This window comes from Scyliorhinus torazame, chromosome 1 (genome assembly GCF_047496885.1).
Source record: "Scyliorhinus torazame isolate Kashiwa2021f chromosome 1, sScyTor2.1, whole genome shotgun sequence".
Lineage (NCBI taxonomy): Eukaryota > Metazoa > Chordata > Chondrichthyes > Carcharhiniformes > Scyliorhinidae > Scyliorhinus > Scyliorhinus torazame.
In genome coordinates this window covers 53,176,348-53,195,682 of record NC_092707.1, presented here as the reverse complement: position 1 = coordinate 53,195,682, position 19,335 = coordinate 53,176,348, and the positions used below count along the sequence as shown (strand labels likewise).

The 19,335-nt window shown below is 49.7% G+C and overlaps 1 protein-coding gene and 1 non-coding gene across 6 annotated transcripts in view; both read left to right on the top strand.

The window, feature by feature from the left end:
• Positions 1-19,335, top strand: part of LOC140404745 (SEC14-like protein 2) — a 162,131-nt gene that overhangs the window by 31,034 nt on the left and 111,762 nt on the right. Inside the window, exon 1 of one of the 5 annotated variants that reach the window (XM_072493585.1) lies at positions 5,338-5,433. The exons of the other annotated variants lie outside the window; for them this stretch is intronic. The gene's annotated coding sequence lies outside the window, so the exon portion shown is untranslated. Of the gene's footprint in view, positions 1-5,337; positions 5,434-19,335 lie in introns of those variants that run through there. 5 annotated transcript variants of the gene reach the window in all.
• LOC140430947 (5.8S ribosomal RNA) lies at positions 13,183-13,336 on the top strand. Its single transcript, XR_011949582.1, has one exon. It is a non-coding gene; the product is annotated as a 5.8S ribosomal RNA (ribosomal RNA).

Here is a 19,335-nt window from a genome sequence, read left to right as displayed (position 1 = left end):
GGAGCATTCCGCACCTTTGGGGCGGCGCGATGCCCGTCTGATTTGCGCCGTTTTGGGCGCCAGTCGGCGGACATCGCGCCGTTTCCGGAGAATTTCGCCCCAGAATTGAACACTATACTCCAAGTGTGGCCTAACTTAGGTTTTATACAGCCGCAACATGACTTGCCAATTTTTCCAAGATCTCTCTGACTGTCGATACTCCTGAGGGTTCTACCAATCACTGTATATTCCTACCTGTATTAGACCTTCCAAAATGCATTACCTCACATTTGTCCGGATTAAACTCCATCTGTTATCTCGCCGCCCAAGTCTCCAAACAATCTAAATCCTGCTGTATCCTCTGATACTCCTCATCGCTATCCGCAATTCCACAAACCTTTGTGTCGTCCGCAAACTTACTAATCAGACCAGTTACATTTTCCTCCAAATCATTTATATATACTACGAACAGCAAAGGTCCCAGCACTGATCCCTGCGGAACACCACTAGTCACAGCCCTCCAATCAGAAAAGCACCCTTCCATTGCTACTCTCTGCCTTCTATGACCTAGCCAGTTCTGTATCCACCTTGCCAGGTCACCTCTGATCCCGTGTGACTTCACCTTCTGTACCAGTCTGCCATGAGGGACCGTGTCAAAGGCCTTACTGAAGTCCATACAGACAACATCCACTGCCCTACCTGCATCAATCATCTTTGTGACCTCCTCGAAAAACTCTATCACGTTAGTGAGACACGACCTCCCCTTCACAAAACTGTGCTGCCTCTCGCTAATACGACCCCTTCTTAACCAAAGGAGCAACATTGTCTATTCTCCAGTTCTCCGGGACATCACCTGAAGACAGTGAGGATCCAAAGATTTCTGTCAAGGCCTCAGCAATTTCCTCTCTTGTCTCCTTCAGTATTCTGGGGTAGATCCCATCAGGCCCTGGGGACTTATCCACCTTAATATTTTTCAAGACGCCCAATACCTCGTCTTTTTGGATCTCAATGCGTCCCAGGCTATCCACACACCCTTCTCCAGACTCAACATCCTCCAATTCCTTCTCTTTGGTGATTACTGATGCAAAGTATTCATTTAGTAACTCGCCCATTTCCTCTGGCTCCACACATAGATTCCCTCCCCTGTCCTTCAGTGGGCCAATCCTTTTCCTGACTACCCTCTTGCCTTTTATGCACGTGTAAAAAGCCTTGGGATTTTCCATAACCCTATTTGCCAATTACTTTTCGTGACCCCTTTTAGCCCTCCTGACTCCTTGCTTAAGTTCCTTCCTACTTTTCTTATATTCCACACAGGCTTTGTCTGTTCCCAGCCTTCTAGTCCTGACAAATTCCTCCTTTATCTTTTTGACGAGGCCTACAATATCCCTCGTTATCCAAGGATCGCAAAATTTGCCATATTTATCCTTCTTCCTCACAGGAACATGCCGGTCCTGAATTTCTTTCAACTGACATTTGAAAGCCTCCCACATGTCAGATGTTGATTTACCCTCAAACATCTGCCCCCAATCTATGTTCTTCAGTTCCCGCCTAATATTGTTATAATTGGCCTTCCCCCAACTAAGCATATTCACCCTAGAACCACTTTTATCCTTGTCCACCAGCACTTTAAAACTTACTGAATGTGGTCACTGTTCCCGAAATGCTCCCCTACTGAAACTTCTACCACCTGGCCGGGCTCATTCCCCAATACCAGGTCCAGTACAGCACTAGTTAGATTATCTACATATTGTTTTAAGAAGCCCTCCTGGATGCTCCTTACAAACTCTGCCCCGTTCAAGCCCCCAGCACTAAGTGAGTCCCAGTCAATATTGGGGAAGTTAAAGTCTCCCATCACAACAGTCCTGTTGCTTTTACACCTTTCCAAAATCTGTCTACCTATCTGCTCCTCTATCTCCCGCTGGCTGTTGGGAGGCCTGTAGTAAACCCCCAACATTGTGACTGCACCCTTCTTATTCCTGATCTCTACCCATATTGCCTCGCTGCTCTCTGAGGTGTCCTCCTGCAATACAGCTGTGATATTCTCCCTAACCAGTAGCGCAACCCCTCACCCTTTTATCTCCCCCACTATCCCGCCTGAAACATCTAAATCCTGGAATGTTTAGCTGCCAATCCTGTCCTTCCCTCAACCAGGTCTCTGTAATGGCAACAACATCATAGTTCCAAGTACTAATCCAAGCTCTAAGTTCTGCCTTACCTGTTAACTTCTTGCATTAAAACAAATGCATTTCAGGCCACCAGTCCCGCTGTTTTCAGCAACATCTCCCTGCCTGCTCTTCCTCTGAGTCATAGTGGCCCTATTTCCTAGTTCCCCCTCAATTTTTTCACCTTCTAACCTATTGCTCCGGTGCCCACCCGGTGCCATACTAGTTTAAACCCTCCCGTGTGACGCTAGCAAACCTCACGGCCAGGATATTTATGCCTCTCCAGTTTAGATGCAAGCCGTCCTTCTTATACAGGTCACACCTGCCCCGGAAGAGCTCCCAGTGGTCCAGATAACTGAAACCCTCCCTCCTACACCAGCTGTTTAGCCACGTGTTTTGCTGCTCTATCTTCCTATTTCTAGCCTCACTGGCACGTGGCACAGGGAGCAATCCCGAGATTATAACCCTTGTGGTCCTGTCTTTTAACTTTCTGCCTAGCTCGCTGAACTCCTGCTGCAGGACCTCATCCCCCTTCCTGCCTATGTCGTTAGTACCAATATGTAACATGACCTCTACCTGTTTGCCCTCCCCCTTCAGGATGCCCGCTACCCGTTCTGAGACATCCTGGACCCTGGCACCAGGGAGGCAACATACCATCCTGGAGTCTCTTTCATGTCCATAGAAGCGCCTGTCTGTGCCCCTGACTATAGAGTCCCCTATGACTATTGCTCTTCTGCGCTTTGACCCTCCCTGCTGAACATCAGAGCCAGCCGTGGTGCCACTGCTCTGGCTGCTGCGGTTTTCCCCTGATAGGCTATTCCCCCCGACAGTATCAAGAGTGGGACAACCAGAGGAGATTCCTGCACTGACTGCCTGCCCCTTCTGGTGGTCACCCATTTCTCTGCCTGCACAATGGGTGTGACCACATTTATATAACTGCTATCTATGACGCTTTCCGCTACCTGCATGCTCCGAAATGCATCCAACTGCTGCTCCAACCGCACCAAGGGGTCTGTGAGGAGCTCCACTTGGGTGCACTTTCTGCAGATGTAGCCATCCAGAACACTGGAAGCCTCCCGGACCTGCCACATCTCACAGTCAGAGCACTGCGCCCCTCTAATTGACATTACGTTAATTAATTAGTAAATTAAGTTAAAACATTAAAAAAAAATTTTTTAATAGTTACTGTTAACTATATGATTCCTAGTAATAGATTTCTACTATAAATGTAAATGCTAAATACAGTACTCTCCGATCTCTAGCTTAGATACCGCTCTAAAGTAATTAAGTAATTAATTATGTTTAATTAGTTTAACAATGTTTAATTTTTAAATTTAGTGCAGATTCCCTATCAGCCAATCAGGTTACAGCTTTCATGTGACGTCACTTTTCACCTCCTCCCACTCTGCGCCGAATTACCGCAATGCCCAAATTACCAAGTTCCAACTCCCACTCCGGCTGTGTCTCACTCACTCAGGCTATGTCTCCTTCACCTGCGCAAAGGTTGATTAACATTGATTATGCATCCAGACAGTTTAAAGGAATAGACTAAAAGGAAAGGCCAAGTTCCGGATAAATCAGTAGAAATGGGCGGCAGGGTGGCACAAAGGTTAGCACTACTGCCTCACAGTGCCAGGGACCTGGGTTCAATTCTGGCCTTGGGTGACTGTCCATGTAGAGTTTTCACTTTCTCCCCATGTCTGCCTGGGCTTCCTCCAGGTGCTCCGGTTTCCTCCCACAGTCCAAAGATGTGCAGGTTAGGTGCGGTTACAAGGATAGGGTGGGGGAGTGGGCCTAGGTAGGTTGCTCTTTCAGAGGGTCAGTGCAGACCTGTTGGGCCGAATGGCCTCCTTCTGCACTGTAGGGATTCCATGATTCTATGAAGTGTTCCAATTTCCACTCCCACGTTCTAGGCATGCTAAAACCTAGCTTTGTTATGTTGATACTAATACATCTAACTTAGCCACCCTGTTCTACCCCATCATTTTATCTCACTTTCAGCAAACCTATTCAAATGTTTGTTCATTGCAAACATTTCAGAAACATTGGTGGTTTGACCTTAAACTTCATGAACCGTATTTCTTTGACAATCAGTCCACTTTACTGAGAGATTTTCATTAGCATTGTGCAGTGTATGGAAAATTCTTTTGGCATTGTTTAAATCTTTGTTGGTTGGAGGCCGTTGGTTTGTTTTTGTGGGTTTATTTAGCTTGTTTATAGTACAATGATAACAAATATGCTTATTCTACAATTCTGTCACTATGTAGTGATTTTGCAGATTGTATCAATATCATCAAGTAGATTCTTCTTTGACTATTGTGGTTTTAGGAATTAAATAAGAACCATCCTTCTGCCAGTTGCTGAGCATCACAAAGGCTGAGTGTGAGCATGGGGTTCGAGAGAATGTTTGCAGAACGTAAAAAATAATCAAAATTCCACAATACATTCATCAAAGAGCAAAATGAAGTTTCAGAATTTCAATATGAGCCCTTCGAGTGCAGTTACGTGGCATAAATCTGAGAGGATTTTCACCTTACCCCACATAGTAGTCCCCAATTAACTCTGGAAAGAGTTGCACAGGTTAAACAGGAGCATCTTGTTTTTCTGGAATACAGAATAGACAGGCAGAAGCCTCGTAAATAGTTAAAGGTCTGAGTCCACTGGCGCCATTCAGATTTCAATGTGATCCGTGCTGAGCGTGCTAATGAAATCTGGCAGCCGGGCAGGATTTACCAAGTAAAGTATCGTGTGTCCTCCTCAGGTTGTGAAATGTGCTAAATAAATGCAAGACTTTTTCTTTCACACAGTCATGCATTGCTGTTGTTAAGAGGTTTGATCTAATTACATTAAAATGGTTAATCCATTGAACTATTGCTTAACATAACGGCAATTCACAGCAATTCCGTAAAAAAAAACAATGAAGGCTTCTCTGCAGGCTCATTGGATTTTTATGTCGAATTGATCAAAATAACTTCCGTTTATAGTGTGCCTTTAATATTCACAGGACACCCCTACTGTTTCACAGCCATAGAAGTACTTCTTAAAGGTTTTCGCGCGATTGTAACGTAGGAAAATATACTCAGCAAGGTGCCACAAACACCTTGGAGAGCTGCCGGCCAATTTGAATGGCTGGCCGTTCTCCAAGGCGGGACTTCCTCCCGGGTGAGTGACGGAAGTCCCACCTTATACCAGTCAACGCTCGTTAGAACATAATATGACACAGGGACTGCTGGAGTCAAGCTGGTCGGGTTTTCACTCCTTCATAGAGGGAAGTGTAGTCTGGAATGGCCAGGTACGACTTGTCGAGCCTAAAATTATCTTAAGCAACGTGTCAGCCTTGGCTCAGTGGTCACCCTCCTACTTCTGAGTTGGAAGGTTGTGGATTCAAGCATTGTTCCAGAGAGGGTATGAAAGGTGTGCTGCACTGTAGGAGAAACCATCTCTTGAATGAGGCAGCATAACATTATACCTCAGGTTTTTGTAAAAGTTGCCACATCAGTATTTGAAGAAAAGCAAGGGAGTGCCCCTGATTATTTATTTAATGATTGTGGGAGCCTGCAGAGAACTCCTGAGGAAAAGATCAAAGTAGCGAGTGTGTGAACCTGGTTTTTGTTTCACTGGCTCGTCTCATGATACCTGATAAAATATTTGAGTACACGATTTGAGTGCCGTACCCAGGCTATAACCTAATAGCTGCAGACAGAGACCTGACTGCTGCTTGTTATCACTGCTGATTTAAATTAATTTGAGCATAAGCAAGTAAGCATTACTTGAAAGAAGGAAAAGTAAGGCACTGCTGCCTCACGGCGCTGAGGACCCTGTTTCGATCCCGGCCCCGGGTCACTGTCGGTGTGGAGTTTACACATTCTCCCCGTGTCTGCGTGGGTCTCACCCCCACAACCCTAAATGATGAGCAGGGTAGCTGGATTGGCCACGCTAAATTGCCCCTTAATTTATTTTTTAAAAAGAAGGAAATGTAAGACAGAGACAAAGAGCAAAGCCAATTGGAACATAACATGCAATCATTGTAAAATTTGGAAGTCAGAAGACAACAGTGAAGTAGCAGAGGATAAAGGCTTCAAAAGTGTGAACCAAAGAAAATGTTCCATCTGGTTTACATATTATTTGAAAACTTCCAATGAAATTTAAAGTATTACTTGTCAAAATGTACATAAATGATCAACTTTACGTAATTTTATTTCTAAACGTAGCCTAATGAATATATTATAAATATATATATATATTCAATTTTAATTCTGCCGGCCTGGCAGGAATGGGGTGGATGGTTAAAGTGAGAGCAGGTGCTTTTCACTGCATTCTTGTCACCTCCATTTTAGGTGCTGGTTCTGCCAGTCACAGAATAGACAGGCAGAAGCCTCATAAATAGTTAAAGGTCTGAGTCCACTGGCGCCATTCAGATTTCAATGTGATCCGTGCTGAGCGTGCTAATGGAATCTGGCAGCCGGGCAGGATTGTGGCCATCAAAGCGACCTGGGAAAGTTACTTCAGTACCATTTCCGGTTCCTTCAGGACCTCGACAGAAGCCTCCTCTTGGGCCAATTCCTGCCCATCGACCTCCGTGGCATTTCTTCTGAATTTGGGCGGGAATCCATGCTGCAACACGGTAATGAAGCCCACGAGTTGAAATGGCCGAGGCCTCATTGGCAATATTGTCATTTGAGCTCTCCATCTGCCCCAGGCCCTGCATTTTTCCCCCTGAGTTAAAATAGGAGCTTAAAAGTCTCGTCTATGGCATGAACTTCCCATCAGTGTCACAATCACTTACTGTCACTTGCTTCTCTCAGATTTTGTAACTCGGGGCAAGTCATTGGTATACTTGGCTGCATCATGCCTGAAGTTTAGAAGAGTGAGAGGCGTCTTTATTGAAACATATAGGATTCTGAGGGGGCTTGACAGGGCAGGTGCTAAGAGATTGTTTCCCGTTGTGGGGAATGGCAGAGGAAGGGGTCGGCAATTTAAGACAGAGATGAGGAAGAATATCTTCTCTCAGAAGGTAATGAATCGAGAGAATTCTTTACCTCAGAGGGCTGTAGAAGCTGGGTCGTTAAGTATGTTCAATGCTGAGATGTACAGATTTTTAATCAAGGGTTATGGGATAAGGCGGGAAAGTAGAGTTGAGGATTATATTAAATCAGCCATGATCACATTGAAAGGGCAGCACAGTGGAGCAGTGGGTTAGCCTGCTGCCTCATGGTGCCGAGGTCCCAGGTTCGATTCTAGTTCTGGGTCACTGTCCATGTGGAGTTTGCACATTCTCCCCGTGTTTGCGTGGGTTTCGCCCTCACAACCTAAAAAAAAAATGTGCAAGCTAGGTGGATTGGCCACGATAAATTGCCCCTTAATTGGAAAAAAATGAATTGGGTACTCTAAATCTTTTTATTTTTTTAAAAGATTTTTTAAAAAATGATCACATTGAATAGCGGAGCATTTTCGATGGGCCTACTTCTGCTCCTGCGTGGCGAGTGTACCGAGCCTGTAACACATTTGGGTTGTGGGGGTGAGACCCACGCAGACACCGGGAGAATGTGCAAACTCCACACAGTCTGTGACCCGGGGCTGGATTCTTCATGATGTCTAACCAAACATTCTGAAACGCTTCGGCTAGTATCTGAAGAAAGAACGTGTTCCTTTGTTAATAACAATAGCTGGAACCTCAGACTTTATAGGCACACAATGACACCTAATAATAATAGTTTATTGTCACAAGTAGGCTTCAATGAAGTTACTGTGAAAAGCCCCAAGTCGCCACATTCCGGCGCCTGTTCGGGGAGGCTGGTACGGGAATTTGAACCCGTGCTGCTGGCCTTGTTCTGCATTACAAGCCAGCTGTTTAGCCCACTGTGCTATACCAGCCTCTCAGCTGAACTGTGCATCATTTGACATAATGCCCTTGCCATTATAATAATTTATTTGATTTATTGTCACGTGTACCGAGGTACAGTGAAAAGTATTGTTTTGCAAACAGTCCAGACAGATTGTTCCATACATGAAAAAACATAGAACATATGATAAATACACAAAGTAAATACATAGACATTGGGTGAGTATACGGAGTAAAGAAGATGTGTGAATAGATCAGTTCAGTCCATAAGAGGGTCATTCAGGAGTCTGGTAACCACAGGGAAGAAGCTGTTTTTGAACCTGTTAGTGCGTGTTCTCAGACTTTTGCATCTCCTGCCCGGTGGAAGAAGTTGGAGAATAACGTGGGTGGGAGGAGTCTTTGATTATGCTGTCCGCTGAGTTCCGGTTGCGGCTATGCGGAGCTAAGCGGCACGATTCAGCAGCTCCCACGAACACGGACTTTCGGGCTCGATAGAAGAGCCCCAACGGAACGTTTTTTACAGCCAACCCGTGGGGAAGAGAGGAGAGAGGTCCCCTACCAACTTGTATGGACCGGACCCGCAGCGAAACGGCCAAAAAAGTGGCATTGGAGCAGCGGGAGAAGAGAGGGAAAACAAGCAAAATGGCGGCGGCCGGGGACAAAGAGGAGATGCAGGAATTCATCAAGCGCTGCTTCGAGGAGCTGCGTAAGGAGATGGTGGCGCCTATGTTGGCAATAATTGAAGGACTTTGGGCAACCCAGAAAGCCCACGAGGTGAAGATCCAGGAGATCCAGGACAAAGTGAGTGAGAATGAGGACGAGCTCTTGAGCCTGGTGGTGAGAGTGGAGCGGCACGAGGCGCTACACAAGATGTGGGCGGGAAGACTCGAAGACCTGGAGAACAGGTCGAGGAGAAATAATCTGAGGATCCTGGGTCTCCCAGAAGGAGTGGAGGGGGCCGACGCCGCGGCATATGCGGGCACAATGATTGGGGCGCTGATGGGCGCGGAGGGCCCCCCGAGGTTGTTGGAGCTGGAAGGGGCGCACCGGGTGCTGGCGAGGAAGCCCAAAGCAAACGAGCCGCCAAGGGCGATGGTGGTGAGATTTCACCGGTTTACGGACAGAGAGAGGGTCCTGAAATGGGCCAAGAAGGAGCGGAGCAGCAAGTGGGACAATGCTGAGATTAGAATATACCTGGACTGGAGCACGGAGGTCGCTAAGCGGAGAGCGGGTTTCAACCGGGCCAAAGCGGTGCTGCATCGGAAAGGAGTGAAATTTGGAATGTTGCAGCCAGCGCGACTGTGGGTTACACATAATGGCCACCACCACTACTTCAAAATGCCCAAAGAGGCGTGGACCTTTATACTAGCTGAAAAATTGGACTCTAATTGAGGGTTTATGAGGGTGGGGGGTGTTTGACGGTTGAAGTATGATGGTTGTTGTATATAGGGGGTCAATCACGCGCAGGGAATGTTATATGGGCTGGGGGAGAGAGACAAGGCCGCAACAGGAGCTGCGCCAGAGGGGGCGGGGCAGGCTTTGGAAAGCGCGGGGTTCTTTTCCCACGCGCGGGAAGAAAGGCAGGAAGGGGAACGAAGGAACGTATATTGATGGGGAGACTCCCACACGGGGGGGTCAAAGGGATGGCGGGGGAAGCCGGGGTCAGCAGGTGTCAGCTGACTTACGGGAGTGATATGGGGGGAGCAAAAAAGCTAGATAGGGATCTAGCGGGGGGGGGGGGGGGGGGGGGGGGGTTTGCTGCTGCACTGGCCGAAAGGGAATGGGACACAGAAGAGGTGGTCGATGGGCCGGTGAAGAGGGCCCGAGTGTTCGCGCACTTGAAGGGACTGAAGGCAGATGTGGCAATGCTCCAAGAGACACACCTGAAGGTGGCGGACCAGGTTAGTTTAAGAAGGGGATGGGTAGGACAGGTATTTCACTCGGGACTGGACGCGATAAATAGAGGGGTGGCAATTCTGGTGGGAAAGAATGTTTGAGGCCAAGACTATCGTAGCGGATAATGGAGGGAGATATGTGATGGTGAGCGGTAGGCTGCAAGGGATGTGGGTGGTGTTGGTAAATGTATACGCCCCGAACTGGGATGATGCTGGATTCATGAAGCGCATGTTGGGGCGCATTCCGGACCTGGAGGTAGGAAAACTGATAATGGGAGGGGACTTCAATACAGTGCTGGATCCAGCACTGGACCGCTTCAAATCAAGGATGGGAAAGAGGCCGGCGGCGGCCAAGGTGCTCAGGGGGTTTATGGATCAGATGGGGGGAGTGGACCCATGGAGGTTTGCAAGACCGCAGGCCAGGGAATTTTCTTTTCCCACGTGCACAAGGCCTGCTCCCGGATAGATTTCTTTGTTCTGGGCAGGGCGCTCATCCCGAGGGTGGAGGGGACGGAGTATTCGGCCATAGCCGTTTCGGACCCCATGCCCCGCACTGGGTGGAACTGGAGCTGGGAGAGGAAAGGGACCAACGCCCGCTGTGGCGGCTGGACGTGGGACTGCTGGCAGATGAGGTGGTGTGTGAGAAGGTGCGGGGGTGCATCGAAAGGTACTTGGAGGCCAACGACAACGGGGAGGTGCGAGTGGGGGTGGTATGGGAGGGGTTGAAGGCGGTGGTCAGGGGAGAGCTAATCTCCATCAGGGCTCACAGGGAGAAGACAGAGGGCAGGGAAAGGGAGAGGTTAGTGGGGGAGATTTTGCGAGTGGACAGGACATACGCAGAGGCCCCGGAGGAAAGATTACTTGGGGAAAGGCGACGGCTCCAGACGGAGTTTGACCTGTTGACCACGGGGAAGGCGGAGGCACAGTGGAGGAAGGCGCAGGGGGCGACCTACGAGTACGGGGAAAAGGCCAGTCAGATGCTGGCACACCAGCTCCGTAAGAGGACGGCAGCGAGGGAAATAGGGGGAATCAAAGATGGAGGGGGAGCCACGGTTCAGAGTGCGACGAAAATAAACAAGGTATTCAAGGCCTTCTACGAAGAGCTGTACAGATCCCAGCCCCCAGGGGGGGAAGAGGGGATGAGACGATTCCTAGACCAACTGCGGTTCCCGAGGGTGGAGGAGCAAGAGGCGGCAGGTTTGGGGGCACCAATCGGGTTGGAGGAGCTGAGTAAGGGTTTGGGGAGTATGCAGGCGGGGAAGGCCCCGGGGCCGGACGGGTTCCCGGTGGAGTTCTATAGAAAGTATGTGGACCTGTTGGCCCCGCTACTAGTGAGACCTTTAACGAGGCAAAAGAGGAGGGGACCCTGCCCCCGACAATGTCGGACGTGACAATTTCCTTGATGCTGAAGCGAGACAAGGATCCACTGCAATGTGGATCGTACAGGCCGATTTCGCTCCTCAATGTGGACGCTAAGTTATTGGCAAAAGTGCTGGCCACGAGGATTGAGGACTGTGTCCCGGGGGTGATTCATGAGGACCAGACGGGATTCGTAAAGGGCAGGCAATTAAATACTAATGTGCGGCGGCTCTAAAACGTGATAATGATGACATCGGAGGAGGGAGAGGCGGAGATAGTGGCAGCTATGGACACGGAAAAGGCCTTTGACCGAGTAGAGTGGGAGTACCTCTGGGAGGTGTTGCGTAGGTTTGGGTTCGGGGGAGGGTTTATTAGATGGGTTAAGCTCCTTTACAGCGCCCCGGTGGCGAGCGTAGTGACGAACCGGCGGAGGTCGGAGTACTTTCGGCTGTACCGAGGGACGAGACAGGGGTGCCCCCTGTCCCCCCTGTTGTTTGCATTGCCGATCGAACCCTTGGCCATATTACTGAGGGAGTCTAATAAATGGAGGGGGGTGGTCTGAGGGGGAGAAGAGCATCGGGTGTCGCTATACGCGGATGATCTGTTGCTGTACGTGGCAGACCCAATGGAGGGGATGGTGGAGGTCATGCAGACTCTAAGGGAGTTTGGGGAGTTCTCGGGCTATAAGCTCAATGTAGGGAAGAGTGAGCTTTTTGTATTACAGGCAGGGGACCAAGAAAGAGGGATAGGGGACCTACCGCTGAGGAGGGCGGTGGGGTTTTTTCGGTATCTGGGGATCCAGATAGCCAGGAGTTGGGGGGCCCTACACAAATTGAATCTGACGAGGTTGGTGGACCAAATGGAGGTGGACTTCAAAAGATGGGACATGTTGCCGCTCTCGTTGGCGGGTAGAGTGCAGTCGGTCAAATGGTGGTCCTTCCGAGGTTTTTGTTTGTGTTTCAGTGCCTTCCCATCGTGATCACCAAGGGCTTTTTCAAGAGAGTAGGTAGGAGTATTATGGGGTTTGTGTGGGCTAATAAGACCCCGAGGGTAAGGAGAGGGTTCCTGGAACGCAGTAGGGACCGAGGAGGGCTGGCGCAGCCAAACCTAGGGAGCTACTACAGGGCAGCAAATGTGGCGATGATCCGCAAGTGGGTTATGGAGGGAGAGGGGCGGCATGGAAGAGGATGGAGATGGCGTCCTGTAAAGGAACGAGCTTAGGGGCGTTGGTGACGGCACCGCTGCCGTTCTCGCCATCAAAGTATACCACGAGCCCGGTGGTGGCGGCAACGTTAAGGATTTGGGGCCAGTGGAGACGGCACAGGGGTGCAATGGGAGCCTCGGTGTGGTCCCCGATCAGGGGTAACCACCGGTTTGTCCCGGGGAAGATGGACGGGGGGGTTCCAGGGCTGGCATCGGGCGGGGATTAGAAGAATGGGGGACCAGTTCATTGACGGGACATTTGCGAGCCTAGGGGCACTGGAGGAGAAGTTTGAGTTACCCCCGAGAAATGCATTTAGATATATTCAGGTGAGGGCTTTTGTGAGGCGACAGGTCAGGGAATTCCCGTTGCTCCCGGCACAAGAAATTCAAGATAGGGTGATCTCGGGTGTATGGGTCGGGGAGGGCAAGGTTTTGGCAATACACCAAGAGATGAAAGAAGAGGGGGAAGCCCTAGCAGAAGAGTTGAAGGGTAAATGGGAGGTGGAGCTGGGTGAGGAGATAGAGGAAGGTTTGTGGGCTGAGGCCCTAGGTAGGGTTAATTCCTCCTCCTCGTGTGCCAGGCTCAGCCTGATACAATTTAAGGTGGTTCACAGAGCGCACTTGACGGGGGCGAGGTTGAGTAGGTTCTTTGGGGTAGAGGACAGATGTGGAAGGTGTTCAGGGAGTCCGGAGAACCATGTCCATATGTTTTGGTCATGCCCGGCACTGGAGGGGTTCTGGTAACTCTTAGCGGTGGATCACTCGGCTCGTGCGTCGATGAAGAACGCAGCTAGCTGCGAGAATTAATGTGAATTGCAGGACACATTGATCATCGACACTTTGAACGCACTTTGCGGCCCCGGGTTCCTCCCGGGGCTACGCCTGTCTGAGGGTCGCTTGAAGGGGGCAGCACGGTAGCCTTGTGGATAGCACAATTGCTTCACAGCTCCAGGGTCCCAGGTTCGATTCCAGCTTGGGTCACTGTCTGTGCGGAGTCTGCACATCCTCCCCGTGTGTGCGTGGGTTTTCTCCGGGTGCTCCGGTTTCCTCCCACAGTCCAAAGATGTGCAGGTTAGGTGGATTGGCCATGATAAATTGCCCTTAGTGTCCAAAATTGCCCTTAGTGTTGGGTGGGGTTACTGGGTTATGGGGATAGGGTGGCGGTGTTGACCTTGGGTAGGGTGCTCTTTCCAAGAGCCGGTGCAGACTCGATGGGCCGAATGGCCTCCTTCTGCACTGTAAATTCTATGAGGAGTGGCGGGAGCAATATCTCAGGTGGTGAAAGTCCGGGTCAAGCCAAGCTGGGGGCTAGCAATATTCGGAGTAGTGGATGAGCCGGGAGTGCAGGAGGCGAAAGAGGCCGGAATTCTGGCCTTTGCATCCCTAGTAGCCCGGCGAAGGATCTTGCTAATGTGGAAGGAGGTGAAGCCCCCCAGCATGGAGGCCTGGATAAACGACATGGCTGGGTTCATAAAGCTGGAGAGGATTAAGTTCGCTTTGAGAGGGTCTGCGCAGGGGTTCTAAAGGCGGTGGTAACCGTTCCTAGACTACCTCGCGGAGCGTTAGAGGAAGGTCGGTCAGCAGCAGCAGCAGCAACCATGTGGGGGGGGGAACGAGAGATTGTTTGAGGGGATGGAGGAGCAGGAGATAACATGGAGGGTGGGGGAAACTGGCACATGCGGGCGAGAGCCAGTGTATAAAGCTATGTAAATATACCATTTTGCCATGTATATATCTTGGTCAGTGCGATTTTGTGTTATTTCGTTACGGGGGGGGGGTTATTGTTTGTAAGGGGAAAAAATTGTGCTGTTAAAAAACTTTAATAAATATATATTTTTTTTAAAGATTATACTGTCCGCTTTCCTAAGGCGGGAGGTGTAGATGGAGTCAATGGATGGGAGGCAGGTTTGTGTGATGGACTGAGCTGTGTTCACAACTCTCTGAAGTTTCTTCGTGTTGGGTCGAGCAGTTACCATACCAGGCTGTGATGCAGCCTGATAGGATGCTTTCTATGGTGCATCTGTAAAAGTTGGTAAGAGCCAGTGTGGACATGCCAAATTTCCTTAGTTTCCTGAGGAAGTATAGGCGCTGTTGTGCTTTCTTGGACGTAGCGTTGATGTGGATTGAGCAGGACAGATTTTTGGTGATGTTTACACCTCAGAATTTGAAGCTGTCAACCATCTCCACCTCAGCACCATTGATGCAGACAGGGGTGTGTACGATATTTCGCTTCCTGAAGTCAATGACCAGCTCTTTAGTTTTGCTGACTTTGAGGGAGAGATTGTTGTAGTTCCACCACTCCACTAGTTTCTCTATCTCCCTCTATTCTGACTCATCGTTGTTCAGGATCCGACGGTCGTGTCATCAGCAAACTTGTAGATGGAGTTGGAGCCAAATTTTGCCACACAGTCGTGTGTGTATAGGGAGTATAGTAGGGGGCTAAGTACGCAGTCTTGCGGGGCCCCGGTATTGAGGACTATCGTGGAGGAGGTGTTGTTAATAAGTATACAATCAGACTTATTGCGAGCTATTTTATGAGATATCTGACAGTAATATAGTAAAAAGGATGGCCAGTGTGTGCAGGTATTGCTTCTAGATGTCAGACTATATTACAGATGCAAAATAATTTTTAAACTTATGACTGAAAATTGTAAGTTCTTTCTACTTTGCAAAGTTTCCTGACCACAGGCAGCACGGTGACGCAGTGATTAGCAAAGCTGCCTCGCGGTGCCGAGAACCCAGGTTCAATCCCAGCTCTGGGTCACTGTCCGTGTGGAGTTTGCACATTCTCCCCGTGCCTGCGTGGGTTTCACCCCCACAACACAAAGATGTGCAGGGTGGGTGGATTGGCCACGCTAAATTGCCCCTTAATTGGAAAAAATGAATTGAGTACACTAAATTTATTTTTAAAAAAGTTTCCTCACCAAGGAACAATTAATGTTTGATTGATCTTTGTGTTTAGAGTAGGTGGGAACAATGGGAGATGGAGGGATGTGTTGCGCACTGAACTTTGTATACATTTGTATTTGTATTGTTTATTGTTATAAAATCAGAAATGCCTTAATAAAAGTTTTTTTTTAAAAAAATGTTTGTTTGATCTAAGCCCTTTGCTTAATAAACTACAATGGAGTTTGTGACTTAAAACAATTTAGATGTTCCTTAGCAGATTGAATCTGTGTGCATGACAGAAAGCACTCGTGATTGGATGGGAGCCAACATTTCTCAACTTGGATGCAGCAATGGCTTCTTGGAGGCAGCAAGTGAGAGCTAATTGGGAGTTAATGGTGAGGCACTGACAGTAGAGCAAGAGAGTGTGCAGGATACATGAGCAGGATACATGGGGCGGCACGGTGGCACAGTGGTTAGCACCGTTGCTTCACAGAGCCAGGGTTCGATTCCCTGCTTGGGTCACTGTTGTGCGGAGTCTGCGCGTTCTCCCCGTGTCTGTGTGGGTTTCCTCCGGGTGCTCCGGTTTCCTCCCACAAGTCCCGAAAGATGTACTTGTTAGGTGAATTGGGCATTCTGAATTCTCCCTCAGTGTACCCGAACAGGCGCCGGAATGTGACGACTAGGGGATTTCCACAGTAATTTCATTGCAGTGTTAATGTAAGCCTACTTGTGATACTAATGAAGATTATATTAGATTATTATATTAAATGGACAGTTTAGAAAGAAAGAGAAGGGGTAATGACGGGAGTTTAGGGGTGGAGTGAAGGGTATTGACTAGTAGGTAAATTAAGGGGTCAGAGAAGTCACGGGAGCAGGTGCGTGGGGGAAATCACGGGTGTTTGGGCAAGAGGAGGGAATAGTAGGAAGTGACAGAGGGTCACACTTTTTAAAAAATAAACATTTTATTGAGGTATTTTTGGTATTATAACAACAACAAAATAAACATTGTACATGAAATTATAAACATAGTGCAAAAGCCGTCTCCCTCCCTTACAGGTCCCACCTTAATTAACCCCCTACTCTAAGCTAAACTAACCCCCCCCCCGACGATTAATTTTCCGCGAAGACGATTAATTTTTCGCGAAGAAGTCGATGAACGGTTGCCACCTCCGGGCGAACCCTAACAGTGACCCTCTCAAGGCGCACTTGATTTTCTCCAAACAGAGAAAGCTAGCCACGTCCGATAGCCAGGTCTCCGTCTTCGGGGGCTTTGAGTCCCTCCAAGCTATTAGTATCCGTCTCCGGGCTACCAGGAAAGCAAAGGCCAGAACGTCTGCCTCTTTCTCCTCCTGAATTCCCGGGTCTTCTGACACCCCGAAAATCGCCACCTCTGGACTCAGTGCCACCTTGTTTTTAACACCATGACATGACATCTGCAAACCCCTGCCAAAATCCCCTGAGCTACGGACATGCCCAGAACATGTGGACATGGTTCACTGGTCCATTTTGCACACCTGTCTCCCACCCCAAAGAATCTGCTCCTCCGGGCCGCTGTCATATGAGCCTGGTGAACAACCTTGAATTGTATCAGGCTGAGCCTGGCACATGTTGCGGACGCGTTGACTCTACTCAACATGTCCGCCTACAGACCATCCTCTATCTCCTCCCAGCCCCTCCTCCCACTTGCGCTTCAGCTCCTCGGTCTGCGTCTCCTCCGACCCCATAAGTTCCTTGTAAATGTCCAAGACGCTCCCTTCTCCTACCTACCCTCTGGAAACTACCCTGTCCTGAATCCCCCTTAGCGGTAGGAGCGGGAAGGTTGACACCTGTTCACGTAGGAAGCCCCGCACCTGCAGATACCTGAATTTGTTTCCCCTCACCAACCCAAACTTTTCCTCCAGCGCCCTCATACTCGGAAAGCTCCCCTCTATAAACATATCCCCCACCCTCTCAATCCCTGCTCTCCGCCATATCCGGAACCCCGCATCCATACTTCACGGGGCAAACCGGTGATTATTACAGATTCAGGACCAGACCGATGCTCCCTCTGCTCCCACATGTCTCCTCCATTGCCCCCAGACTCTCAGAGCCGCCACCACCACGGGGCTGGTGGAGTACCGTGCCGGCGGGAAACGGCAGAGGCGCAGTTACCCACGCCCCCAGACTGGTGCCCTTGCATGAAGCCGCCTCCATACACTCCCATGCTGACCCCTCCCCTACCACCCACTTCCAGATCATGGCTATATTCGCCGCCCAGTAATAGTTACTAAAATTTGGCAGCGCCAGCCCGCCATCTCCCCGACTTCGCTCAAGCATTACCTTCCTTACTCGCGGGGTCTTGCCCACCCAGACGAAGCCCGTGATCACTCTGGTGACCCGCTTAAAAAAGGACCGCAGAATAAAGATGGGGAGTTATTGAAACACGAACAGGGATCTCGGGAGGACCATTCCCGCGCCACTTGAATGCCTAGGTACCTAAAGCTTCCCCCTACTAATGTAAACAGCAGCTCCCCCAATCGCCTCTCCTGTCCGCTCGCCTGGACCACAAATATCTCACTTTTCCCCATATTTAGCTTATACCCCAAAAACCAGCCAAATTCCCCTAGAATCCTCATGATTTCTTCCATCCCCTCTATTGGGTCCGATACATACAGAAGCAGGTTGTCTGCATATAGCAAGACTCTGTGCTCCATGCCCCCTCCAGCGCCTTGAGGCTCTCAGAGCAATTGCCAACAGCTCTATAGCTAGCGCGAACAACAGTGGGGAGAGAGGGCATCCCTGTCTCGTCCCCCGGTGCAGTTTAAATAGTCCGATGTTGTCCTATTCATCTGTACGCTTGCCACAGGAGCCTGATACAGCAACCTGACCCGCCCAGATACGAACCGTCCCAGTACCTCCCACAGATAATCCCATTCTACCCGATCAAAAGCCTTTTCTGCATTCATTGCCTACCTCCACCTCCCTACCTTCCGGGGGCATCATGATCACGTTTAACAACCTTCTTACATTGGCCACCAACTGCCTACCCTTAACAAACCCCGTCTGGTCCTCCCCAATAACGTCCAGAACACAATCGTTAATCCTGGACGACAAAATTTTGGCCAGCAATTTGGCGTCCACATTCAACAGGGATATCGACCTGTAGGACCCACACAGCTCCGGGTTCTTGTCCCGCTTCAGAATCAGCGAGATCGTGGCCTGTGACATCGTCGGGGGCAGCACCGCTCTTTCCCTTGCCTCATTGAACATCCTCATCAACACCGGCCCCAATATCCCAGAGAACTTTATAAAACTCCACCCGTCCAGCCCCGGGGCTTTACCCGACTGCATGGCCTTCAGACCCTCCACTATCTCTTCCAACCCGATCGGGGCCCCCAGCCATTCTACCAGCTCCCTGTCCACCTTTGGGAAATTCAGACCCCCAAGAAGTGCCTCATCCCCTCTGGCCCCATAGGGGGTTCCAAACTATACAGCCTACTGTAGAAATCCCTATTCACCGCTGCTGAATCTCCAACCAGGTTCCCATCTCCGTCATTTACTTTCCCTATCTCCCTGGCTGCCTCCCTCTTTCTAAGCTGCTATGCAAGCATTCTGCTGGCCTTCTCTCCATACTCACAGATCGCTCCCCTCGCCTTTCTCAGCTGCCCCACCGCCCTCCCTGTGGTTAACAAGCCAAACTCCGCCTGTAGCCTCCACCGTTCCTTTAAAAGCCCTGCCTCTGGGGTCTCTGCATACCTCCTATCGATCTGTAGTATCTCCTTTACCAGTCGGTCCATCTCTGCCCTGTCCACCTTCTCTCTATCGGCCCGTATCGAGATCAGCTCCCCTCTGACCTCCGTCTTCAGTGCTTCCCAGACCACCGCTGCTGAAATTTCCCCCGTGTCGTTGCATGTAGTTCTGAATACATTTCCTCAGCCACTCTCACACCCCTTCGTCAACCAAAAGTCCCACATCTAACCTCCATTGCGGGTGCTGGTTACTGTCTTTACTAACCTGCAGGTCAACC